Here is a 9,018-nt window from a genome sequence, read left to right as displayed (position 1 = left end):
TATGATCCCATCACTGTCAATAGACATTGGCCCTGTAGACATTTAGGTTTTGTGACGTATTAATGTCGCAGTAGGCCGGGAATTGAACCAGTCCAGATTTAAGGGTTAAATCTTAGAATGGAACTTTACAAACTAAAAGTCTCTTCACAGTTTTAACAGTTTTTGCAGTTTTTGCAGTGTGAGGAACATCTCTCAACATCAGCGGTCTCCAACGCATCGCTTGCGAGCTACCAGTAACTTCCCGCTAGGTAGCTTGCAATATTGTTTGAAATGGTATATGAACATAAATGCTATGTATGAGTGCCCCGCCCCCCCACTGGCCCATATTGACTCCAGCCCATATTAAGTTCCCCGTCGCAAATTTGTACAAATGTCTTTGTTTCATTTTCATTATTGTTTCCCTGAGAAGCAACAGAAAAGAAAAAATAAAAGGTTGTGTTTATTGACTGGTCTGGGGCGGGTTGCCAAGTTTCCTCTGCCCCTGTCAGCATCAATACCCCCACCCCCCACAAACACACTCACATCCTCAGTAAAGTGACACCAGATTCCAAAAGTGGCTCCTTACACCGGCCAAGACAGCAACAGCCGAGGCCGCGGCGGTGGACTGCGTTTGTAAACACGTAGTACTACAGTCCAAACCAACATCTGTCGTTATTCAGTGATAGATTCTTTTTTGTTTTTGTGTCAGTTCTTTTTATTCTTCCACATTTATAAAAAGTTCCACCAGCGTCTGTCCAAAACATCACCTGTTTCTCACCTAATTATTCAGGCATGTCCTAAAACAATTACACGGTCGGAGAACGCTGTACAGCTCTGTTAATGCTGCAGAGGTCAGTGAGCAGTGTCTTCATAAATAAGTCAGAGGTCATCGGAGCCAACATGGCCACAGTTGACGTAGTTCAGCAGTTAAATCATTAGGCCACGCCTTCAGCGTATTTATTTATCATTACTGTGTATTTCCTGTAGTGTAGGACGTATATATTTTTTATATTTTTGGAGTGGTTAAAATGTCACATTACGTCATTTTTCCTTCAAGGTAAATTTCAGAATATTGTGTGTGTGGGTGGGGGTGGTGGAGGAGGGTCTGTTTACATGTCCAGTCAAACACACAGATGGCGAACATGACACTGACTGAGCTTTTCCGAGATTTCTTCCTCTAGTTTTTCCGTTTCCATGTTTGGTGACACATATTCCGTGCGTGTCTGTTTGTACACGCTCAGGTGACAGAGAGAGCAGGGCAACTTGACACTCTGTACAGTAATATGTAAGGTCAATTTGCACCTCTCCACGGCCCAGTGAGTGACACTGTGGACTGTGAAATACCCCCCCACCCCCCAAGAGGCATCTTACAGTATGATACGGAACAGGATTAGATGGTAGCTGTGGTAATGAAGTCGACAAGTTCTGAGACAAAATGGATAAAAGAAAAATCTTACATATTCTCTATTTAGTCAAAATATCAGATGGATAAATATTGGTTGCTAAGATTGAACAATTTCAACAATTTCTCTTTAATTTCAGAAACTGGATTTCTGTTTCCACCCCGCCTCCAAAAATAATTAATAATAATAAAAAAAAATCTAAGTCACTCAATCCTTAAATAAATAAATGAATAATCCTGACAATGTGAACTACAATGGTTTTTATTCCTTGCAGACAAAACTCAGGGTTCAAGTTCCCTTATAAACACAAGCACCTGAGACCTCAGACCTATCAAAGATGGCTGCCCAGTCTTATGGCCTGTGAGTGGCTTAGCTTTAGCTTGAAGCCAAAACTACTGTTAATAACATTCACTCTGTAAATATCCAATAAAAAACTCTTCCCTTGTGTACATAACACATTAAAAAGGCAGAAAAAAAAGAAGATGGAGAGAAAAAAAACTTCCACCTGAAGGAGCTTCAAAGAGGGAGTAAAGAGGCTAATGCTACACCTGCTGTGGGGCTAACTGAGCTAGCGGCTCTACTTTCTGCTGAAGTTGAAGAGGAAAAAGCTAAGCTGCTCTTCAGAAAAGTGTAAGTACCTGCTGTTTGTGTTAGCCTGTGTTAACATGCCAGTGTTGGAGTGTGTCTCCTGGTTGTGTTCAGTCATGTTCTGGAAGATAACTCTGGTTGTGAGTCAGTACTTTGCTCTGTAGCTGTGGGTGGTGTTTGAATCTTACTACTGAACTCCTGTGGAGGCTGAGCTTCGTGTTCTCTGCCGGCTGTGGTTTCTCTGGTGCCACTGTTGTGTTGCGGAATATGAAATAATTCCTTAATCATATTGGTGGCACCCTCGGTTTACGTGTTTATGTGCTGAATCACAGTGTTCTAATATAGTGATGAAGGGTGAGGTCAGTGGAACACACCTTCAGATGACCAGGAGAACTAGGAAACTAGTCCTACTGTAGGACGTGGCCTCGAGAATGACTGTGTTTATATGTATATTTTAAATTCCTGATTATTTTAGGAACTAAATTATTTCTAGATTGTGTGCGTTTTTGTATTTTGCTCTACTATGGCCATATGACCTGTCTGGGATTCCATTAATTAACTCCATTAATTCCACAGAATTACAGTTATTTAAAAATGTACTTTCAAGTTAGGAAAGAAAAAAAATGCTAAAAGTCTTAGCTTATCTTTTACAGTTTTTCATTCAATTTGGTTAAAATTAAAATGAATGTTTGTTGTTAGTTTCCAAAATAGTTGTTTTGTTTTGGGTTTTTTGCTCTGATTCAAAAACAATTTTATATTTTAGGGTTTAAACAAACGATTGAATAAAAAATATCTAAACAGAGCATATATTTGAATTTTGTTTTCTTTGCTTTGTAGCTAGGATATTTGAATTGTGGTAATTTTATGCAATCTTTTTATGCATGTAAATACATGTTTATGCATGTAAATACATGTTGGTCTGATGGTATTTCTAAAGATTTTTCCACTTTAAAACACCTCTCTTATTAAAATGTTACATATTTTCAAATGAAACTCTCTGTCTTTGTCTAATATTTAGCTGGGGTTTTTTTATTATTATTTTGTCATGGTGGCACTCCTGCAGTGATTCAGCCTGGTCTGTCTTTCCTAATGGATAAGGTAATAATAATAATGAGTAATTTTTTAATATTACACATTCTTCAGTCTGGTCTGGGCACGTCGTGGAGAAATATGTTGCCTGCGGTCATGTGGAGCGTGGCTGAGCCAGGAGCTGTGTTGAAGAAAGTGGGTTTATTAAATGGAAGGAAAGCCTCTGTAGTCGTCACGTTGATAACGTGGTATTTTTAACCTTGGTAAATCGACCCATCGATTGATTGGTGTTTAAATGTCTCTCCAGGGGAAAGGGACACTCACTGGGGGGGAAATCAATTAATTGGGAAACCATTGGATCCTAAAATCAATAATCATCCAACTTGACACTTAACAGACGTGACCTGAGGACTGCTGACCAGAGGTCAACTCCATCTGTGTCCAGTCAGTTCATCACGTCGACCAAGTGAAGGGTAATCGGAGGTTATAGAGAAATTTCCATCTCAATGTTCTTGGTTAGCATTTTAAAGACCATCGATCCTGTCACTCCTTTGGACTCTGAGGGAGTTTGGCTTCAATTTTGTTTTGGCTGCGTCTAATTTCAGTCACTGTGAAAGACGCCATTATCCCAGGCTTTGTTTGGTTGTCAAATCACATTTTGTTGTTTTCATGGTTACAAAGACAGAGATAAAAAAACAAAAAGAATGATTTTTAGAATGAATTTAGAATTGATCTAATCATAGAAATCACATTTTTGCACCTCATGCTTTACATTGTGTTTTTGTTTGTAGAATTGTGATTAGAAGTTAGTTCTACAACCACAATCTATTTTTGTATTTGTATCTTTCAATTGAATTTGTTTTATTTGTATTGTAGAGTTGTATCTTAATTCTATTTAAAATGGTTTTTCAAATCCCAAATTCAATTTATTCTATTTATTTAGTCAAAAGAGAAAACAGTACTGTGTGGTGCTACTGGCTAACGTTTGGCTAATTTTGAGCAATTAGCAATCTTCTAAGCCACTAACGCTTTATTGAAGTTTTTTTAAGTAAAAATCTTGCCCTTGGGAAAGTGGACTAGCTGGGAGTTAAAACTCATATTGCTCTGTTTCTTTTTATTTTATTAACCCTAGTTTTTTCCACCGAACCTTCGCAGGCAGAGAACCTCAGAGACTGGAGGTTGTGTGAGGTCACCCTACGATCCGGCTGCTGGTGTCAAAAAAAAGAGCCACAGCTGGGACTAGCAAGTGGATGGATGTGCTGCTTGGCAGAGAGCCCGATGTGACAGCTGACTTAATAAAGAGGGTCTTTTTATCCCGCAGACCACCACGTCGTCGATGCTGCAGCAGCTTTCCCGGCAGATGTGGAGGAGGGTGAGGGTGGGAGCCACTCACGGACCTGCGGGTGTCGTCAAAGCTGAGTGAGTGTCTTAAAAGTATTGATTTTCATACTTTATTATAAAATAAAAAAAAGAAGAAGAACCCAGTGACATTGATCTTTCAGGAGACTTTCCTGTGGTTTGGACTGAAAACTCTCATTAAATCAATATAGTCATTACATTATCATTTAAATAAATAAATAAATAAATAAATATATATATATATGTGTGTGTGTATATATATATATATATATAGTTATATATATATATATATGTATATTATTTGTATTTCCATTCTTGTTCACCAGAGTTTTTCTCACCTGTCCTTTTATCATGAGGGCAGCACACGGATGCAAACATCCTCCAGAGCAGAGTCACTCAAGAAAAACACACCTTGTTTTTGGACCACTCTGAACTGAGGCGTCTCTGTCACGGCCTGGTAGAGTGGATCCCTGTGTCTGTGTATTACCTTAATTGATAGCAATTGGATCTAAACCTAATTTTTAAAGCAGTTAATGTGGTCATGAAAAGTCGGCCTTAACACGATTTGACCCCGGTGACTGTTGCCGTGAGGAGAGTCATTATGGAAGAAAGTCGGATGAACGTGTGATACGTTTGCGTCTCCAGGCGCAGATCGTGTAGCTGAGATTGTTCCGGGTCAGAAACAGACAGAGAAAACCCATCAACGGCTCCTCAGCTCTGCCTCTAACGGCGCAGTGAATAAATATAATGAGCTAATTGCTAGGTATGGTTGATGTTTTCTGACACGCAGGTAGAATATAACCACCAGGATGGCCTATCACCACGTTGACAGATTGATGTACAGTAGGTGCAGGTAGAATAAAACCACCAGGATGGCCCACGTTGACAGATTGATGTACAGTAGGGCTTCGTCTCACGATTATTCATCAATTTGGCCAATTTACGACACACGCCATTAATCTCTGACAATATTTAAGAGGAAAGTTGTGATTTATGCCCCCGCGTCACTGTTTCCCTCGGCCCCAACGCCACGCAGGCAGATGTCAAAGCCTGTAAATATATGTGAGATCGAGATATAAATACACAGTAATGTTGTCATGACTGATTAGAATGAACGCTGATTGAGGCTCGGCATCACCTGTGTTTGTTTTGGCTCCTTTAGCATCTTTTCCTGTTAGTGCTTTCATCGTTTACCGCAGACTAAAAAGACTTGATTTATGATTCGCTGGAACCAAGAACCGCTGCCGGGAGAACACTTTAACGTGATATCTACTGTATATCGAGGTCAAACATTAGCACTGGCTCAGGATTAATGCTGTTAGAATATGCTAACTTGACCTTTCAGTCCCGGTGCCCTTTAGTGAACATTTGGAGGACTGCGGTGTGTTTGCATTAAAGTGCATAAAGTTTACTGGTAAACGTTAGTCGAAACACGTGTTGAAAAAAAAAAGATGGATAATAATTTGTCAAGGTAAGATGAAGTTAGCCAAAAAGACTGACGCACCTTCTTCTGCTTGCCAAAATATATATATATATAAAAATAGAGAGCACAAGAACAAAGATGATTTTTCTTTTCCTGAGAAATAATTAAACTAATGCTGCGTTACACGGGAAATAAAACCAAATACAAAGAAACGTCAAGGTTTGATTTAAATTGGTTTGTCAACACCAAAAATTCCAGGGACTCTGAAGCGTGTGGTTTGAAGACTGTATTTAATAATGTCAGATTTTTTTTTTTTAAGACTCACTCTCTTTAAACACATTCGGTCTTAACTCCTTTTATTTGTTTTTAACCCTTTCCTGTCCTGTCCAGACTGACCGAGGTGTCGCTCACGTCGTTCGTACGTATATTTTTTCTCGGCTGCGTCGGTGTGAGTCTGTTTCCATCTGCCAAGGTGAATGTTCTCTACATACCTGCACTCGGAGAAACAGTTTTAATAGTTCCTCGCCAAGGTCAGCACCTCCGCCGTGCTATGCCTGGAATGAGCGAAGGCCCTTCGTCGGCCGTGCCTTTCAGTCGACTCCAGAGAGTCGCACTCATTGTGTGGCAGTCGAGGGGGAACAAAGACATTTCCACTGGAGGAACTTTGGGTTCCTGTTGATAAGAAGGGGCAGCGGAGTGTGTGTGTGTGTGTGTGTGTGTGAAGCCCTGGTCGTGTTTATATGCTTGTGTACAGTGGAGATCGAGGTTGAAGCACTGGCTCGCACTTTTCCAGACAACAAGTGTTGGCTGTATAAATAGTCCCCGTTGGACAAACATGAAAGGGAGGGAGAAAATTCCAGCCCGTGGTCAGGACTATTTATGTGTGTGTGTGTGTGTATAGGGTTAAGGTGTTTAGACTTTGTTTCCTTACAGAACTTCAAAACAAAGCCAACATTCCAAAGGTATTTGAACCCTTCTAATATTGACAGCGAAGCTACTCTGGAACTGAATCATCCAGAAATAATAAAAAAAAAACAAAAATAGAAGTTGGAGGGAGAACGGAAATGTAAACGTCAGTGTTTTGAGAAAACTTGGTTCCGTTTGTGGAACGGGAAATAATTTAGACACCAACTTCTGTAACACTCTCGTGGGGGGGGGGGTCCTCTGGGGTCTCCCCCCTTTTTTCCCCCGCCATGGCTCAAAATCGTCTCATGACTTTTATTGTCTGGTTTTCCGTAAACACTTCCTGTAATCACAGACTTCTCCCTTTCTTTGTTTGGAAGCCACCTGCGTGTGCCATGTAGACCGCAGTACCACTGTTGACCAACAGGAGCTCCAACTCCTGCACTGAAATAGTCAGTAGAAATATTTTTTTTCTTTTTTTTTTCGTTGGTCCGCACAGTGCCAGGGCGGATACAGATCGTGCCTTACAGCCACAAACGTACTGGTTCAATTCTGGGTTCTTTTTTTTCCAGATACTCTGGATTTGGACTCTCTTAATTGGCCGTAGGCATCACTGTGTGTTTCAATCCGTGGCCCTAGGACGGACTCTGGCTCAGTGACCCTAAAAAAGAATTCAGACTGAAGCAGAAATTCTTAATTGGTCTCTGGGGGACGACGAATTAATTTAAATTCAGTCTTACTTTCTAGATTTAACCCTTTTATCACCACCACCGTCTGTGAGGAGGAAATTATTTAATTGGTTTGAAACTGGAGGTCAGAAAAAAGACATTTAGAGAAACGTTAGCTTTTTTTTTAATTAACAGTGAAGTTGACGTCATGCTCCTTTACTCTGGGATTTGTCAGGAATCTCCGGCTCATGGCTGAACGATCTGTGCTCAGCTTTTGAATTTTAGAAACTGTCTGTAATTTTTTTAATGGTTTTGAAGTCGGGAATTTTTTTTTTTTGTAGGTGGGGGGCAAACCCAAAGAACATGACCTCGTCTTACATCCCTACTTTAACTGTAAATATATATTTTTCTTCTTCTTCTTCTGTAAAAACACATCATCATAAACTGATGATTTCATTTTCCCAATCACTTCCTGTGAACTTCGTGGCCCTCGGTCCGTGCCGGTTGTACCACAGCTTCGTGACTTCATCCACACACTGTCTGCTGCTCTTCCTGCTCACTTATCAGCCACTAATTGCCAATAATGCTGAGGAGACAGAGCTGCATTTGAACGACTCATTCACTTATCCTGGTGTTGAGCTGCTGCCTTTCATGTATTGTGTTCCCACGGTTGTGTTTGGGACTTTCCAGGCTGAGACACACAACCACGTTTGGAACCTTTTTTTTTTTTTTTTTTGGACCTAATGAAGTTTGGTTCCCACTGTTGTGTTGATGAGGACTCGCTGTAAAGATGTTTTTCCGTCCGTTCATTTATGACTGATTTCTGGCCAACTTTGGTTACTTCGTTGCTAATACGCTACATCTTCTTTATTTTATATATTGGTTAGATTTTAGTCATATGTTCTGATTAACCTGATGAGCAAAACTGTACCAGGAAAGTTTCACATGATTTGAAACATGAAGTGTTGCTAACATTGAGTTAGCATTTTCAGATGTTTAACATTTTTTTAGGTGTGAATTCCAAAAGTCTCAGGGTGAATATTAACTCAAACTGTTTCCATGTCGACTGCTGGTTGCTCCATCCTGACCCAACGCCACCCTCCCACCCCCACCCGATGTGTCGAAGCTGAAAAAGTAAGGTGTGAAGGGAAATGGACAAGGTCTCAGTGACACCAGAGCCACATCTGACACCTGATAAGGAGCAGGAGCCACGGCTTGAACCCCGACAGGCGTAGAGCCAGAGATACTCGGAGGCGGCACATTCAGGACGAAGGCTGTGAGTGGTGAGAAGTGAGAGATGACCATCTGTGTGGAGAGCAGTCTTCACATTAGGGCCAATCAGAGTTCCTCTAGAAAGAGCTACAAACATTTATTATGCTGGTCAAAATTTCTAAAACGGACTCACAGCGCCACCTGTACTGGTTTTAAGAACAACACTTTGGCGCTATGTTTGTTTTTCTCAGTTTTCACCTCACAAGAACTTGAAATTTAAATATTAGGACATGTTTATGTCCAGTTAGACACGTGATTACTTAGTTTGTTTTAGCACCCTCTACTGGCAACATGTATTGTCAAGTTACGAAAAAAAAAATTTCAATCTTAAGTCTAAGACGTAAATGTTTGTCTGAAAGACAGACACAAATAAGGAATGAAAATGAACTAAATC

Source organism: Cynoglossus semilaevis, chromosome 7 (genome assembly GCF_000523025.1).
Source record: "Cynoglossus semilaevis isolate Cse_v1.0 chromosome 7, Cse_v1.0, whole genome shotgun sequence".
In the NCBI taxonomy this organism is placed as follows: domain Eukaryota; kingdom Metazoa; phylum Chordata; class Actinopteri; order Pleuronectiformes; family Cynoglossidae; genus Cynoglossus; species Cynoglossus semilaevis.
This window is presented reverse-complemented; position numbering follows the sequence as displayed.